Below are 17,783 nucleotides of genomic sequence, written 5' to 3' on the forward strand. Positions count from 1 at the left end.
TGTATATATTAATTAAATTCTATTCATGAAATTAATTTGCCATGATGTGGATATATTCAATTTAATTATATATTTTTTCCTTTCTTTTTTTTACTAGCCTACCTTAACCGAATTATTAATCCCTTCCTTATCTATGTCATTAATTATTTTAACTTATTCAATATTTTAATTTATTTTAGTTATGAATAGTGAATGAATTTCATGTGCTACAATTTTCCTAGGCAAATATAAGGTTCTTTGGAAGAGTGAGAGTAAGAGAAAGATTAAAGAGAAGGAGAGAGAGAAGGAATAAGAGATGATCTTGGAAGGGAATGAATGTTAGATACTAGGATTTAGGTTTTATTATGATGCTAGTTAATGCTCCTATATATTGTTCATCCACCTAACTCCATGCTTACACTCATATAGGGATTCTAACTAAAGCCTAGCACAATCCCCGTGTAGATTGCATCGGAGAGTCTACCCAAGTTCCAATACCATTAAGTAGAGAGGTAACCTAGGAAGTCCAATTAAGAGGGAATCCCTGTCACTAGGACCCTTGGTCATACATTCCTAGATTATATAGTCATTTCCTAATGGTAGCACTAGAGTATCCACTTCAATTTGATTGCCCTAACAAGAATTAATCCCTATGTTAAGATCTTTTGACTCTAGAAAGTGGGTAAGTATCGATGCCCTCTGTCACTAAAGGCATAATATGCCCGATTGAATGGGTATCCTCTGTCACTAAGGATCTCCTAATTATCCAATCTAGTAGCAACCTTAATATAGAGGCAAACCTCTCACGTCTATATGTTTACACCATTCACACATTTTGTCAAAAATATAAAAGGTATAACACAGAGAAAAAGCAGTAAACACATCATTGCATAGGATAATGTCCAAATATAAGTTCATACATCAACATCACAATATAACTACTCCCTACATCCTAGATTTAGAGATCTACTCCATTGTAAGGGAGATATAACTAAGAGATAATAAATATAGCATCTACAACTCAAAACATGCATTGAGAGAGAAGATGAATGTGTATCCTTGAAGCGTGGCGTCTTTGGAGGCATTCTCTTGCTCTAGAGGTGAACAGATTAGTGAAGATTGGCTAGGATGAAGCCTAGGGCTCCCCTAAGGGGGAGAACCCTTCCCCAAGATACAAGATGGATCCAAGATCCCCAAATAAGTGAAAAGAGGAGAAAAACCTTTTATATAGTGTTGGGCACAAGCCTAGCACGTCCCATGGCACGACCGTGTAAAACCACATGGTCATAGTCTGGTCTAGTGGCACGACCATGTGAAACCACACGGTCATAGTCTGGTCTGGTGGCATGGCCATGTGGATTCACACCGCCAAGGTAGGATCTGGCTCTGGAAAATCCACACGGTCATGTGGATCCACATGGCCAGAGTCTACTTTGCCTCTCAAAACCCACACGACCTTGTGAATCCACACGGCCAGGGCTATTTTTTTCTCTACTTCGTTGCAAGGGTGTTTGGAATCCACACAACTAATGTCATCTCCTCCTTTGGTAAGTGGCATGGTTGTGTGAATTCCACACGGCCAAGCCTCTTTGTCTTCATTTGTTCTCTAAATTATCTATCAACGCCATTTTCACTTCAAATAGCATCATGCCAATAAGAAAACACACAAAAGCAGATCTTCGATAAAGAAGTGGAAATATGATATTATAATGAAATAGAGTGTAATAAATATAGACTATGATAATGAAATACAAGTAGGTGTACATCAAAATATGCATAAAATTATATATAGTCTATGTACATCACACCCCTAGAGTTAAACCTTTGCATGTCCTCAAGCAAAAACTATATCTAAACTCATGTGGTTAAATAATACATCATAATCTCTAGCAAGCCAATCTAATCCTATCAAATGATTTTATTGATGAGCAAGATACAAATGTTGTTTGAGTATGACCTAAGTAATAGTTCTCTGTGCTCAGTGTAATAGTGACCTAAATTTGTCAAGTATTAATCCCTATGCCTAGTCAAGTCGTCATAAAATTATGTTCTTTATGCTTCTAGTGATAGACACTTACCTGCCACATACATGGTTCATATATCCAAAACTACACAAGGTCTCAAAGGACTACTCAGAATCAAGAGAAATATAATATTTATTTCCCTAGTAACCTAGCTCGGTCTCAAAGGGATAAATTGTTAGTTTCCACTCATGATAACTATTTTCTATCTATTATTCATATGTTTTTTTTGTGCTTTAAAAGTGTAGCACTAACACAAATGCCAATATATATAAATGTAAATATAGGGATTTTGATTTTTCCTAGTGAGTTGCCATGATCCGAGATCATCCAGTAACCAAAATATAATTAAGAGGTCACCTTAGAAACACAACTACTAGTCAAGTTTTATGAATCATGATTATTTTTAGAGTTATCTACCATTAAAACTAGGCATAGTGTATAGAGATCCTAAAATAGGCAAATACTTAAACTCTTACAATAAAAACATTGCTCACTTCATGCTAACATTGTAATGCCCGAAAAATTCTCAAAGTAATTTTATAAATATTCTATGATTTTTCTGGAATTTTAGAATATTTTTATGGAATTTTTGGAGTAGCAGAAGTAGAAAAAATAAATAAGGACGTAAAATAGCCTAAGCGGGAATTGAACCCGAGAACTAGCGAACTCTACGACTTATAGATGACTCTAGTAACCAAGGGGCCCCAGCAGGGGTGTGCTGAAAGAAGAGGAGAACAATTATATTTAAGGTTTAGTTGGGGTATATTAATTAGTTAATATAAATAGGGAAATTAAGTGGAGAGTTGTTATTTTGATCGGCAATTCTCTTCTCCCTCAAACCCTCACCGCCGAAACCCCTCTTCTCCTCACCCTCTAGTTGCCCAAGCCCAAGAAGCCTAGGGTTCCACCCCTAGGATCGTAGGAGCACTTTCCGGCGACAATTCCAGCACAAGGATGTTCCTCTCCGCGAGAAGAACGCGTAGGCGTAAGAAGATCATCGAAGAGATCCTCTTCTCCGGAAATCTAGCGATCGGATTGTAAGAATATTTAGCGCAAGATGTAAGTAACCCCTCACCTGCAGTATAAGTAGCTAATCGCATGTTTTTATGTCTATAGTTCATGATTATATCCATAGTGCAGCCATATGTAGAGTTAGAGCACACCAGGTGCTCGATAGAATGCCTAATACAGTTATATGCTACAGTAGGTGTTTTAATAGCTCAATTAAATGCCCTAGATGCATTTTAAATAGCATATATAGCCTTGCTTCGATTATATGGGACTACGGTCCAATGGGTGGGCTCCCATAGTCACCTCTAGGTTCAGATAACCTAGCTCTAGGTTCATATAACCTAGTAGTAAAAAAAAGCAGGATATGATAAATCAGTTATAAACAGTATTTTACTTTATCAGTGGTACTGTACTGGACTTCAGTTGTCCTTGGGTTGGGCTCCCATAGTCATCCCTAGGTTTAGATAACCTAGTAACCCTACTAGATTCGGGACTTGCTACCTCGGGCCTAATTAGGGATGCGCGCACAGCAAGTACAGATGTCGGGCCCAATAGTAGCATGTTTAGTATTTTTATCTATTTATGAAAATAGTTTTCAAACTTCACAAAACAGATAAATGAACCCAACTTAACTTCAGTTCAGTTTTCTATTGATATAGCAGATAGCTCTATGTTTAGTTCTTGATTGTCATGATTTACGTGCTCATGTGCCATGTTTTAGCATTTCTAGTATGATTCTCAGCTTGCTTATCAGCATAGCATCTTTTAAAAAAAACATGATTTCTGCAAATGCATGTTTTTGTGAGGTAGATGGTTTCTTACTAAGCTCCCAAGCTTATAGTTGTATTTTCCTTATACTGCAGATAAAGACAAAGGAAAGATAGAATAGCAGAGGCTGGAGGACAATGCGATGTGCTGTGTGTGCGAAGGAACCTGGAATAAAGACCCTTGGGGAGTAGCCCATTTAAAGACTTTGTATTTATGTTTTTAGATACTTCCTTCACCGTTAGGATGTTAAGTATCATGAATTGCGATTCTATGAATTATGCCATGCGTAGACTGTTAGTTGTCTTGCTGATAGATAGTAAAAGATGTATAAAGTCATGTCTAGTAGTATTGTTTCAAAGTTTAGTGATTTCTGAAGGTTCTGAATAAGTTCGGGTGGGTTCCTGCTGAAATCAGAACCCCAATCGATCAGGCGATCGATTGGGAGAAACTCCCCGTGCACAGAATGTTATTGAATCGATCAGCTGATCGATTGAGGAATCCTCGATCGATCAACCATCGATTGAAACGCGATCTGTCACGTACAGAGAGCTGATGAGTCAATCAGCTGATCGATCGGCCTTGGATCGATGAGCCGATCGATCGGGAATTTAAATTCCACAAACAGAGAGGCTCTGAATCGATGATCGGATCAAGTGGCCAAGCTAGATCGATCAGTCGATCGATCCAGAATTGACCCCGTGCATAGTAGCCTGTTGAATCGATCAAACCTCTCCAATCGATCAGCCGATCGATTGGAATGTCTGATTTCCACAAAAAAATGTCTAAGTTCAGCCTTTTGATCAAATAGAAAGTTAGTCTCCCTTCTTTTGCATGTGTACAATTTCCGAAATGTATCCCGAATATAAATTCCAGATTTTATGGCACATAGTATAGAGTTTAAATTAGTTCAGTTCTATTCCGCACAAGAATAGTTAGCATAATGTAACCCCCGGCCTTACAGCCTAGTCAGTGGAAGGCGGGTCGTTACAGAGTGGTATTAGAGCAAGTTCCATACTTCCTCACACACACATCAGCATTGAACCTGCAGCTTCCAAGTAAGAATACCTCTCACTTTAGTTATGTTTCTTGCTTGCATGTTCATAGATAACTAAAGCATGCTTATATATGATAGCATCTAACCAGATGATAGTAGTTATGTAAACATGATTGTATTAGTTATGTATGATCTTTGTTCTCAAGAAAATGGTACGAGGACACCCAACTAGAAAGACACTAGCTAATGAGCCCCAGCATGAGGCAGGCAGCTCAGTGCCTCCCCCAGACCTTACAGCAGTAGTGGCTCAGTTACAGAAACAACTAGCTGAACAGCAACAGGAGATAGCCACTCTAAGGGCTAATCAGCAGAACACTCCCACTGTCACTCCAGAACCTAACTTAGCAACCCCAGTAGTGATAGAGGTCCCACCAGTCCAACTTACAGCACCAGCAGCAGGGGAAAGAAGAGAAGCCTATCTGATCCAGTGGCAGAAGATCAAGCCAAAGAATTTCTCAGACACCAGTGAACCATGGGATGCCCAAGCCTGGTTCAAAACACTAGAGAGTACGATGGAGCTTCTGGACTGGTTGGAGTATGAAAAGGTGAAATGCGCCTCATTCTGCCTGACAGGAGATGCACGTATGTGGTGGGAGAGGATTAAGACGAAGCACCCAGTGAACCAGATGACATGGGCCGACTTCGAAAGAGAATTCTTCGTAGAGTTCTTTCACATGCGGGTCACAAACCGCCACTATGACAAGTTCACAGAATTTCATCAGGGCAACCTTTCAGTTGAGGAGGTCGTGAAGAAATTCAACAGACTGACTCGTCTATGCCCCGAATTAGTTAGCACTGAAAGAGAACGAGTCCGGTTGATGCTTAAGATGCTAAGCCCGGAAATAGCAATGAACGTGGCCAGCGGCGTTCATAGGCCGCAGACTACTGAAGAACTAGTAAGCAGTGCTCTGACCACCGAACATTACCAGAACAACATCAAGCAGCAGAAGTAAGCCTTTCCAGAGTCTAAAGGCCAAGGAGGCTCAGGTACTCAGAAACACCAGAGCCACAACTCTAACAGGAAAGGGAACTCCAGCCACAAACATAAACTAGGGAGTTACCCAAAAGGGGGACTAGCTAGTAAACAGCCTAGCTATCCCAAGTGTTTTACTTGTGGAAAATTCCACCCTGGAGTTTGTCGCAAGGGCACTCGAGGATGCTTCGAATGTGGCCAGGAAGGACATATGGCTAAGCAATGCCCGAACAAGACCAGTCTCCCTCCACCACAACCGATTCAGTACAGAGGTAACCCAGCACAGTTTCATCAGATGCAGGATGATATAGATGTACCACACATCAGTCAGGGTAGACTAGAAGCCCCCTCAGCCACGACGAATGCGAGGATCTAGTCACTCACCAGAGAGGACGTAGCGAATGCCTCGACAGTTGTCACAGGTCAGATTAGTATTTTACAGCAAAGTGCAACTGCCTTATTCGATACTGGGGCCCATTCTTATATATCTAGGACATTCGCCGAAAAGTTGGCAATATCTCCAGAGGTATTCAGTGGGCAGTTTTTGACAACACTACCTTCAGGAGAAATTATGGCATCCACGCACTGCCTTCGAGCAGTGCCAGTCATTATAGCAGATAGAGAGCTTTTTAGTGATTTGATAGTGCTAGATATGACTGACTACAACGTCATTTTGGGAATGGACTTTCTGATCAAGTACGGTGCCTCCATAGAGTGCCGTAAACAGAAAGTTGTATTCCAACCTGAAGCAGGAGTGCAGTTTGGGTACATCGGAGAACCAAAGAGAAAGGCTACGAAGTTTCTCTCAGCTTTGAAAATATAGAAACTATTAGATTCAGGATGTATGGGATTTTTAGCACATGTAGTCAATACCAGTCAGGACAAGGATCAAAAGCTAGAGGAGGTCCGAGTTGTACGTGACTACCCAGCAGTCTTCCCTGAGGAGTTACCAGGCCTAGCACCAGACAGGGAGATTGAATTTGAGATAGAACTTATCCCCGGTACAAATCCCATTTCCAAAGTGCCCTACCGCATGGCTCCAGCAGAACTGAAGGAACTTCAGGAGCAACTACAGGAGCTGCTTGATAAGGGCTTCATACGCTCTAGTCGCTCACCATGGGGAGCACCTGTATTGTTCGTGAAGAAGAAGGACGGGAGCATGCACCTGTGTATAGACTACCGGGCACTAAACCAAGTCACGATTAAGAACAGGTATCCTCTTCCCAAGATAGATGACCTGTTCGATCAGCTAAAGGAAGCAGCAGTGTTCTCTAAAATAGATCTCAGATCAGGATATCACCAGGTCATAGTTAAAGAAGGTGATATACCCAAGACAGCCTTCAGGACCAGATACGGACATTATGAGTTCGTAGTCATGCCCTTTGGCATGACGAATGCTCCAGCTACCTTCATGGACCTCATGAACCGAGTATTTAGAGAATACTAAGATAAGTTTATTATCGTGTTCATCGATGACATTCTTATCTATTCCAAAACTCAGGAAGAACATGCAGAGCACCTGAAGATAGTACTGCATGTTAGAGTGTATACTAAAAGGCTAGCTTTTGGTATAAACATTTATCTAGAAATAAGAATCACATTGGTCAAATGTCTACATTTATGATAAATGTAGTTGTTCAATTAATTTATATTGTAGATAACATGGTGTGTGGTGTCACACACAGAAGATCATGCTATCGGTTTCCTTATAAATTATAAACAGTAGCTCACGACTAAGATGGAAAGGAACAAACCATTGGAAAGTCGTAGTGCAATTAGGTATTAGTTTATCTTAACTATATAATTACACTAATACACTTAGAGTGTATTGAGTAGGACCATTTGAGGTCGTTCCTTTTATACTGACTTTATGAAGGAACAAAAACCTCAGTTATTATGGAAGTGTGTGCTCTTAATCCTAATATAATAACAAGCACATATATTTGATATTTATTTCTTTAATTTATCAATGGGTGAGATTTAGTTCGATAAATCAATAAGTCCGATAAGTTGGGAAATGATATCACTTATAGTGTGTGTTGTTGATTATAGAAGGAAACTGTGTCCTAGTGATCTAGGTTGAGAATGTCCCCAAGAGGAGCTCATAAGGATTGTCATGTTAAACCCTGCAGGTGGACTTAGTCCAACATGACGATGAAGTTGAGTGGTACTACTCTTGAAGCTAGATATTAATTGAGTTGTCAGTAACTTACTTAATTAGTGGATATTTGTTATCTTAAACACAGGGAGACTAACACACTCATAATAAGAAGGAGCCCAAAATGTAATTTGGGATTGGTGCGGTAGTTCAATAATAGTTCTTTAGTGGAATGAATTATTATTGATGAAATTAAGTTGTGTGTTCGGGGCGAACATGGGATGCTTAATTTCATCAGGAGACCAAAACCAATTCCTCCTCTCGGTCCCTATCGTAGCCTCTAGTATATAGAGATTTATACCCACCGCATACCCACCTTCTTACCCATCCAATGGGGCCGGCCAAGCTAGCTTGGAACCCAAGCTAGGGCCGGCCAAGACCAAGTGGATGAGTCATGTAGGTGGCCGGCCAAAGCTTGGGTCCCAAGCTTAGGTGGCCGGCCACTAGAATATTAAAAAGGATTTTTATTAAAATTATTTCTTATGTGGATATCATGATTTTAAAAGAGAGTTTAAAAATTAAAATTTCCTTTTATAACTTTCTACAAAAGATTAAGAGAAGAGATTAATCTCTTTCCTTATTTGTAGTTTAAAAGGATGGTTTTAATTTTTGGTAAAAACTTTCCTTATTTGTAAATCATCTACATGTTTAAAAGAGAGTTTAAAATTTGAAATCTTTCCTTATTTGTTGATTAAAGGAGGATTTTAAATTTTAAGAAAACTTTCATTTTTAATCATGTTCATGATTTAAAAGAGAGTTTAAAATTAAATATTCTCTTTTATAAGTTTCTACAAAAGATTAAGAAAAGATTTGATATCTTTCTTTATTTGTAGATTAAAAGAGATTTTAATTTTTTAGAGATAACTTTCTTTTTATCCACATGTTTAAAAGAAATATTTTAATTTATAAAATTTCCTTTTTATTAACCACTATGAAGGGAAAAATTATTTGAGAAATTTTTATAAATTTCCGGAAGTAAATTAGGAAGTTTTAATTCTTGTGTGAATTAAAATTTCCTTGATTAAAGGGATTAAGGTGGTCGTCCATTAACATGATGAAAAGAAAATTATTTTTAATTAAATAAATTTTCCTTTTCAATGGCAAAAGAATTAAGGAAGTTTTTATTAAATTTTCCTTATTTGCCAAGACCAAGGATTATAAAAGAGGAGGTAAAGGAGGCTTCATGGTGAATGTCTCTATTATTTTTCTCCCTCTTTTCTTCCTTGGGTGTGGCCGGCCCTTTCTTTCCTCTCCTCTCCTTTGTGTGGCCGAAACCTTCTCATGGTGGAGATAGCTTTGGTGGCCGGATCTAAGAAGGAGAAGAAGGAGAGAAAAGAAGCCTCTTTTCTAGCATCCCTTGGAGCATGGTGGTGGTGGCCGAACCTCTTCATCCGAGAAGAAGTTTTGATGGCCGAAACTTGCAAGGAAGAAGAAGGTGCTTGGTGGTTCTCATCTCGGAAGATTGTTGCCCACACAACGTCCGAGGTTAGAAGAGGAATACGGTAGAAGATCAAGAGGTTTTTCTAAAAGGTATAACTAGTATTTTTCTTTCCGCATCATACTAGTTATTTTTGGAAATAATACTAAATACAAGAGGCATACGATTCTAGTGTTTCAAATTTGTTTTCGATATAGTGTTCTTTTGTTTTTCTTTTCCTTGTGATTTGATTGTTCTTTTCGGTTAACCTAAAGTTATTTTAGGAAATTAAATATTAGCTTTCCATAAAAGGTTTTGTCTAGTCGGTGGTGGTTGCTCCCATATCCAAGAAAGCAATGTGCCTCGCCACGTCAGTACTGGGAACCAATTATGGAAATTAATATTTAATGGAATTAATAACTTAAGGTGATTTGGGTCGAACGTGTTAAGTTCCATAGGAGATCCAAGTCTAAACGTAAAAGAACAAATAGATTAAGTTTTGGATCAAACGTGTTAAGTTTCGCAGGCGATCTAAAATTTAATTTAAAAGAACACATGTTAGCTAGGAAAAGGTTCAGACCTTTGTACAAAATATTTGTACAGTGGAACCTCTAGGTTTTCCGAGTAGCAACCAACAATTGGTATCAGAGCTAGGGTTTTGCCTCTGTGTATTTTATATTAGATTAATTATGCACATGTCATACATAATTTAGGCAGGATAATAGTAGGATGTGCTAACTTTGTGGATGCAGGATCCAACTATTATGGCTTTTAGTTATTATGTGTGTGATTGGACCCTTGGATATGTCAAGGGCATTTATATGTGTGTGCATGATTGTATTATAAAATACAGCAGGAGCTGTATTTAGTTTTATTAGGATTTTATTTTTGATCTAGATACATGTACATTCCTTTTATGGAATATAGGATCAAAAATGTAAAATTCTATTTATGTCGTGGATCGAATCTTGCAAAGCGTGGAACCTTCTAAGGACCAGAGGCGCAGCGGAACTAGGAGCAAGATGGATGCGACAGCTAGACCCGGTAGCGGTGGCCAAATATGGCAGCAGCTTGGGATGACAACACACGGAGGACAACTAGAGATAAAAGCCATAATAGTTGAAAATTAGATTTTCTATTTATTTCTTTTATATTGTGCTGTGTGTGCATGTTGGTTTACATATTTAGTAGGCTAGCATAGTTAAAATTCCTCATTTATAAATAACTAAGTGGGAGAGGAATTTTTAAGTAAATCCGATGGTCTCCATTACTGGTTTGTAAGTGATGCAAACAAGCTTGCGCGTTGGCTCTGAGTGCCTTCCTCCATAACGGATGAGCTTGTTTGTGGATCACTAGAACAGACTTCCATTTTTGGATGACTATAGGAAGTTAATTAAGAGCGTGTGATCTTCCCCAACGGAAGGGGCATAATCTTATTAATGGACTTAGTGTCAAGTAATGGTATACACTTAGACACATTTAATAGTATCCTCCCCAACGGAGTCACTACTATCACTTGTGTGACCAAAGGGAAACCAACTATTGATTTGTCATAAAACTAGATTGGCAAAATAAACCCCTCTTACAAATGTTTGAATTTGTATACGTCCACACTAATGTGGCATACAAGATTCATGGTGTTTGAGGTAATTTTATTTGTCAAAAAGTTATATTGACAAGATAGTCAATGGGTAAAACCCTCCTCTTACAAATGATGAATTTGTATACATCCACACTAACGTGGCATGCAAAATTCACGGTGTTTGAGGTGTTGGTGAATTAAAATAATATTGTTTGAGGAATCAATGTTATTTTAAATTCAAAGAGTTTTGACCAAATATTTGATCAAAGACAGATCAACTATTAATTTTATTCGTCATAAAGTAAAGTTGACGAGATAATAAAATTAATGGATAAAATCTCCTCTTTGATTTTGTATACGTCCACACTATCGTGGCATATAAAATTCATGGGGATTTTAAGGAATTGATCTTGACCAAATATTTTTGTGATTCTTAGGATTTAAAATATTTATCAATTCCCTAGTTGTTATACTATAGAAAAGACTTAGTAGTCCCAATTGTAATGATTGGAAATAGGACTTGGACATTAAGGTAGACTGTCTTCTAAGAACTAAGAACAATTTAGGTGTATTTAATTCATTAGTTGAAACATGTCTAGTGGTGTTATCTACCAGAACCTGGAGTGTAGATACAAGATGCCATTAATCATGTCTGCACTTCATTGCAGGGTTCCAGGAAACCTAACAACTAAATGAAAGGTAAATCACCGTCCACATGGGCACTACTGTAAAAGTGGTAGTTGTTGCAGTGGGAGATGTTTATCCTTTGATAAGAATAAAATATGGATTTTAAGTAATTGTCTTTACGTACCAAGTTTAGAAAGAACATGATTTTTGTTTCTAAACTATTATAGATATTGTGTCTATTTTGATAACAAAGTTGTTATCAAGAAAAATAGGGAAGTTATCTATTCTGATATGATGGTTGACAATTTAACTCCCACGATGCAACAAATGGAAATTAGTAACACATCTTCTAATTTTAAGAGAAAGCAACCTTCGGAAATGAACCAATTATATCTTTGGCATCTAAAGCTAGGTTATACTTGAGTAGAATTCATTGGTGGCTGATGAACTTTTGGGTTCATTGGTAGTGGAAATCTTTCCAACCTATGAGTCTTACTTGGAAGGAAAATAACCAAGAAGCTTTTAAGTCCAATGGGCATGGAGTCAAAGATATGTTGAAATCGGTTCATTCTGATTTGTGTGATCCTATGACTATCCAGACAAGAGGTAGTATTGAATATTTTGTCTATTTTATAGACAACTATTCAAGATACAGATAAATTTACTTAATGTACCGCAAGACTAAGTACTTTGATTAGTTCAAAGAGTACAAAGTTGATGCGGAGAAATGTTAAAGTAAAAAGTCACTATGGAAGATCGTAGTGGCAAGTACCTCTTGAGAGATTTTAGGAGTCACTTATCAGAAGTAGGGATTCAATCTCAACTAACTGCATCTGGTACACCCCAACAGAATGGTGTAGTAGAAAGAAGGTAAAGGACTCTTATGGAATAATTAGATAGATGATGAGTTATTCAGAAAATTACCAAATTTGTTTTAAGGATAAACTCTGAAAACGAAAGTGAACATAGTACATTCCAAGTTAGAACTCTCTACTCATATAGAATTGCTGAATAGGTGAAAACCTATTTTGAAGCATATTCGGATTCGGGTAATCCAGCACATATGTTAAAGAGAGACAATGATAAGTTGGATAGGAGTTCACTTGTTTGTAAGTTATCCTAGATAAAAAAAAGTAGGATTATAGTCTTAAAAATCAGAAGGTCATTGTTAGCATCAATGACTGATTTTTAGAAAAGGACTATATAATGAACCACGTGCTCATAAGTAAATTTGTTCTTAAGGAAATAATAAAGGACATGTCTAACCTAGTACCAACTGTACAAGATGAGATACCACAAGAAAACTGCAACACGTATCACAAATGATACACAATTGCAGAAAGTGCCTTGTCGTAGTGGGAGGGTTGTTAGGCAACCTAAATAGGTTCATGTTTTGGGAGAGTTTTTAGATTCGATCCCTAGAGGACATGAACCTGATCTCCGGTCATATGATGAAGTACTCCAAGATAAAGATGCAGTATCTTGGCAAAGAGTAATGAATAACAGAATTAGAATATATATATTCTAATAAAATCTGGAAGCTTGTAGAATCACCAAATGGTGTAAAAGCCGTTAGGTGTAAAAAGGTCTATAATAGGAAAAGAGGGATAGACAGGAAGGTAGTAACTTTAAAAGCAAGGCTTGATGAAAAAGAAAACTTTTTCACTGGTAGTCATGCTTAAGTCTATCTGGATTCTTTTATCTATTTGGCAAGTGGATGACAAGACAACATTCCTTAATGGAAGTCTTGAAGAAAACATCCATATAAAGCAACCAGAAGGGTTCATTGCAAAGGGCTAAGAGCATCTTGTGTGCAAGCTCAATCAGTCTATGGACTGAGGCAAAGCTTCAAGGTCTTGGAATATCCGGTTTATCAAAGTAATCCAGATCTATGGATTTAGTAACCGGATAAGTCTTGTGTATACAAAAGGTGTGATGGAAGCGTGGTGGTATTTCTTGTACTATACGTAGATAACATTTTTGGTAGTTGGAAACAATATCAAAATGTTGTCAGAAGTAAGGGTATGGTTGTCCAAACAATTCGATATAAAGGACTTGGGAGAATGTATATATTCTTGAGATCAAAGTAATAAGGGATCGCAAGGAAAGAATATTTTACTTATCCCAAGCTTCATACATCGAAAAAAATCCGTGCTCGTTTTAAAGCATGCAAAACTCCAAGAAAGGTTTATTACCTTTTTAGCATGGAGTAACTTTATCGAAAGATATGTCTCTGTAGACATCAAAGGAGATAAATGAAATAAAGATAGTTCTTTATGCTTCGGCTGTCGGAAGCCTAATGTATGCTATGCACGAGATCAGAAATCTGTTTTGCCAAGGGCATAGTTAGCATATATCAAAGTAACCCAGGACAAGGACAGTGGACTGCAGTAAAGCATATATTGAAGTACCTTAGAGGCAGTAGAGATTATATGCTAGCTTACAAGGCAGTTAATTTAATCCTTGTGAGTTGCATGAATTTTGACTTCCAATCGGATAGGGACAATAATAAGTCAACCTCGGGGTTTTGTGTTTACTTTAGGAGGTAAAGTCATAACTATGGAAGAGTGATAAGCATAGGTATTTTTCTGGACTCCACCATAGAAGCTTAGTATATGGCAAGCCTCTGAGGTAGCCATAAAAGCTGAATGACTCAATAACCTCAAGATAGACTTAGATATGATTTCTAGTTTGTCCAAAGATTATTACAATTTATTGTAATAATATTGGTGCAGTAGCAAACTCGAAGAAACCATAAGTCTATAAGGCAAGTAAACACAATAGAGCGCAAGTACCACCCAATATGAGAAATCGTATAAACGAGGAGAAGTTGTTGCCGCCTAGATTGCATCAGGTAATGACCTATAGATCCTTTCACTAAGGTCCTTAAGGCAAGAGCTTTTGATGGGCATGTTGAAGGGTTGGGAATCAGATGTATGGCAGCAGATATGGCAGCTTAGTCTTTTAGTATAAGTGGGAGATTGTTAGAGTGTATACTAAAAGGCTAGATTTTGGTATAAACATTTATCTAGAAATAAGAATCACATTGGTCAAATGTCTACATTTATGATAAATGTAGTTGTTCAATTAATTTATATTGTAGATAACATGGTGTGTGGTGTCACACACAGAAGATCATGCTATCGGTTTCCTTATAAATTATAAACAGTAGCTCACGACTAAGATGGAAAGGAACAAACCATTGGAAAGTCGTAGTGTAATTAGATATTAGTTTATCTTAACTATATAATTACACTAATACACTTAGAGTGTATTGAGTAGGACCATTTGAGGTCGTTCCTTTTATACTGACTTTATGAAGGAACAAAAACCTCAGTTATTATGGAAGTGTGTGCTCTTAATCATAATATAATAACAAGCACATATATTTGATATTTATTTCTTTAATTTATCAATGGGTGAGATTTAGTTCGATAAATCAATAAGCCCGATAAGTTGGGAAATGATATCACTTATAGTGTGTGTTGTTGATTATAGAAGGAAACTGTGTCCTAGTGATCTAGGTTGAGAATGTCCCCAAGAGGAGCTCATAAGGATTGTCATGTTAAACCCTGCAGGTGGACTTAGTCCAACATGACGATGAAGTTGAGTGGTACTACTCTTGGAGCTAGATATTAATTAAGAGAGTTGTCAGTAACTTACTTAATTAGTGGACATTTGTTATCTTAAACATAGGGAGACTAACACACTCATAATAAGAAGGAGCCCAAAATGTAATTTGGGATTGGTGCGGTAGTTCAATAATAGTTCTTTAGTGGAATGAATTATTATTGATGAAATTAAGTTGTGTGTTCGGGGCGAACACGGGATGCTTAATTTCATGGGGAGACCAAAACCAATTCCTCCTCTCGGTCCCTATCGTAGCCTCTAGTATATAGAGATTTATACCCACCGCATACCCACCTTCTTACCCATCCAATGGGGCTGGCCAAGCTAGCTTGGAACCCAAGCTAGGGCCGGCCAAGACCAAGTGGATGAGTCATGTAGGTGGCCGGCCAAAGCTTGGGTCCCAAGCTAAGGTGGCCGGCCACTAGAATATTAAAAAGGATTTTTATTAAAATTATTTCTTATGTGGATATCATGATTTTAAAAGAGAGTTTAAAAATTAAAATTTCCTTTTATAACTTTCTACAAAAGATTAAGAGAAGAGATTAATCTCTTTCCTTATTTGTAGTTTAAAAGGATGGTTTTAATTTTTTGGTAAAAACTTTCCTTATTTGTAAATCATCTACATGTTTAAAAGAGAGTTTAAAATTTGAAATCTTTCCTTATTTGTTGATTAAAGGAGGATTTTAAATTTTAAGAAAACTTTCATTTTTAATCATGTTCATGATTTAAAAGAGAGTTTAAAATTAAATATTCTCTTTTATAAGTTTCTACAAAAGATTAAGAAAAGATTTGATATCTTTCCTTATTTGTAGATTAAAAGAGATTTTAATTTTTTAGAGATAACTTTCTTTTTATCCACATGTTTAAAAGAAATATTTTAATTTATAAAATTTCCTTTTTATTAACCACTATGAAGGGAAAAATTATTTGAGAAATTTTTATAAATTTCCGGAAGTAAATTAGGAAGTTTTAAATCTTGTGTGAATTAAAATTTCCTTGATTAAAGGGATTAAGGTGGCCGGCCATTAACATGATGAAAAGAAAATTATTTTTAATTAAATAAATTTTCCTTTTCAATGGAAAAAGAATTAAGGAAGTTTTTATTAAATTTTCCTTATTTGCCAAGACCAAGGATTATAAAAGAGGAGGTAGAGGAGGCTTCATGGTGAATGTCTCTATTATTTTTCTCCCTCTTTTCTTCCTTGGGTGTGGCCGGCCCTTTCTTTCCTCTCCTCTCCTTTGTGTGGCCGAAACCTTCTCATGGTGGAGATAGCTTTGGTGGCCGGATCTAAGAAGGAGAAGAAGGAGAGAAAAGAAGCCTCTTTTCTAGCATCCCTTGGAGCATGGTGGTGGTGGCCGAACCTCTTCATCCGAGAAGAAGTTTTGATGGCCGAAACTTGCAAGGAAGAAGAAGGTTCTTGGTGGTTCTCATCTCGGAAGATTGTTGCCCTCACAACGTCCGAGGTTAGAAGAGGAATACGGTAGAAGATCAAGAGGTTTTCTAAAAGGTATAACTAGTATTTTTCTTTCCGCATCATACTAGTTATTTTTGGAAATAATACTAAATACAAGAGGCATACGATTCTAGTGTTTCGAATTTGTTTTCGATATAGTGTTCTTTTGTTTTTCTTTTCCTTGTGATTTGATTGTTCTTTTCGGTTAACCTAAAGTTATTTTAGGAAATTAAATATTAGCTTTCTATAAAAGGTTTTGTCTAGTCGGTGGTGGTTGCTCCTATATCCAAGAAGGCCATGTGCCTCGCCACGTCAGTACTGGGAACCAATTATGGAAATTAATATTTAATGGAATTAATAACTTAAGGTGATTTGGGTCGAACGTGTTAAGTTCCGCAGGAGATCCAAGTCTAAACCTAAAAGAACAAATAGATTAAGTTTTGGATCAAACGTGTTAAGTTTCGCAGGCGATCCAAAATTTAATTTAAAAGAACACATGGTAGCTAGGAAAAGGTTCAGGCCTTTGTACAAAATTTTTGTACAGTGGAACCTCTAGGTTTTCCGAGTAGCAACCAACACTACAGACCCTTCAGCAGAACCAGCTGTACGCCAAATTCACGAAATGTGAATTCTGGCTCGATCAAGTATCCTTTTTGGGTCACATCATCTCCAAGGATGGTATCATGGTAGACCCTAGTAAGATAGAAGCTGTGAGTAATTGGAAAAGACCTAAGAATGCCAGTGAAATCAGAAGTTTTTTGGGACTAGCAGGTTATTACAGAAAGTTCGTAGAGGTTTTCTCTAGGATAGCCTCCCCACTAACGGCTCTCACCAGGAAGAACAGAAAATTTCAGTGGACAGAGGACTGTGAGAACAGTTTCATGGAGCTCAAAAGAAGATTGACAGTGCTTCCATTCTGACTTTGTCCGAAAACATAGACAGCTTTGATATTTACAGTGATGCCTCTAAATTGGGACTAGGAGCAGTACTGATGCAAAATGGTAAGGTGATCACCTATGTCTCCAGACAACTCAAGGACTATGAGAGGAACTACCCTACTCATAACCTTGAGCTTGCAGCAGTTGTCTTCGCCCTCAAAATTTGGA

The sequence above is a fragment of the Zingiber officinale genome, chromosome 3A (genome assembly GCF_018446385.1).
Source record: "Zingiber officinale cultivar Zhangliang chromosome 3A, Zo_v1.1, whole genome shotgun sequence".
NCBI classification, from domain to species: domain Eukaryota; kingdom Viridiplantae; phylum Streptophyta; class Magnoliopsida; order Zingiberales; family Zingiberaceae; genus Zingiber; species Zingiber officinale.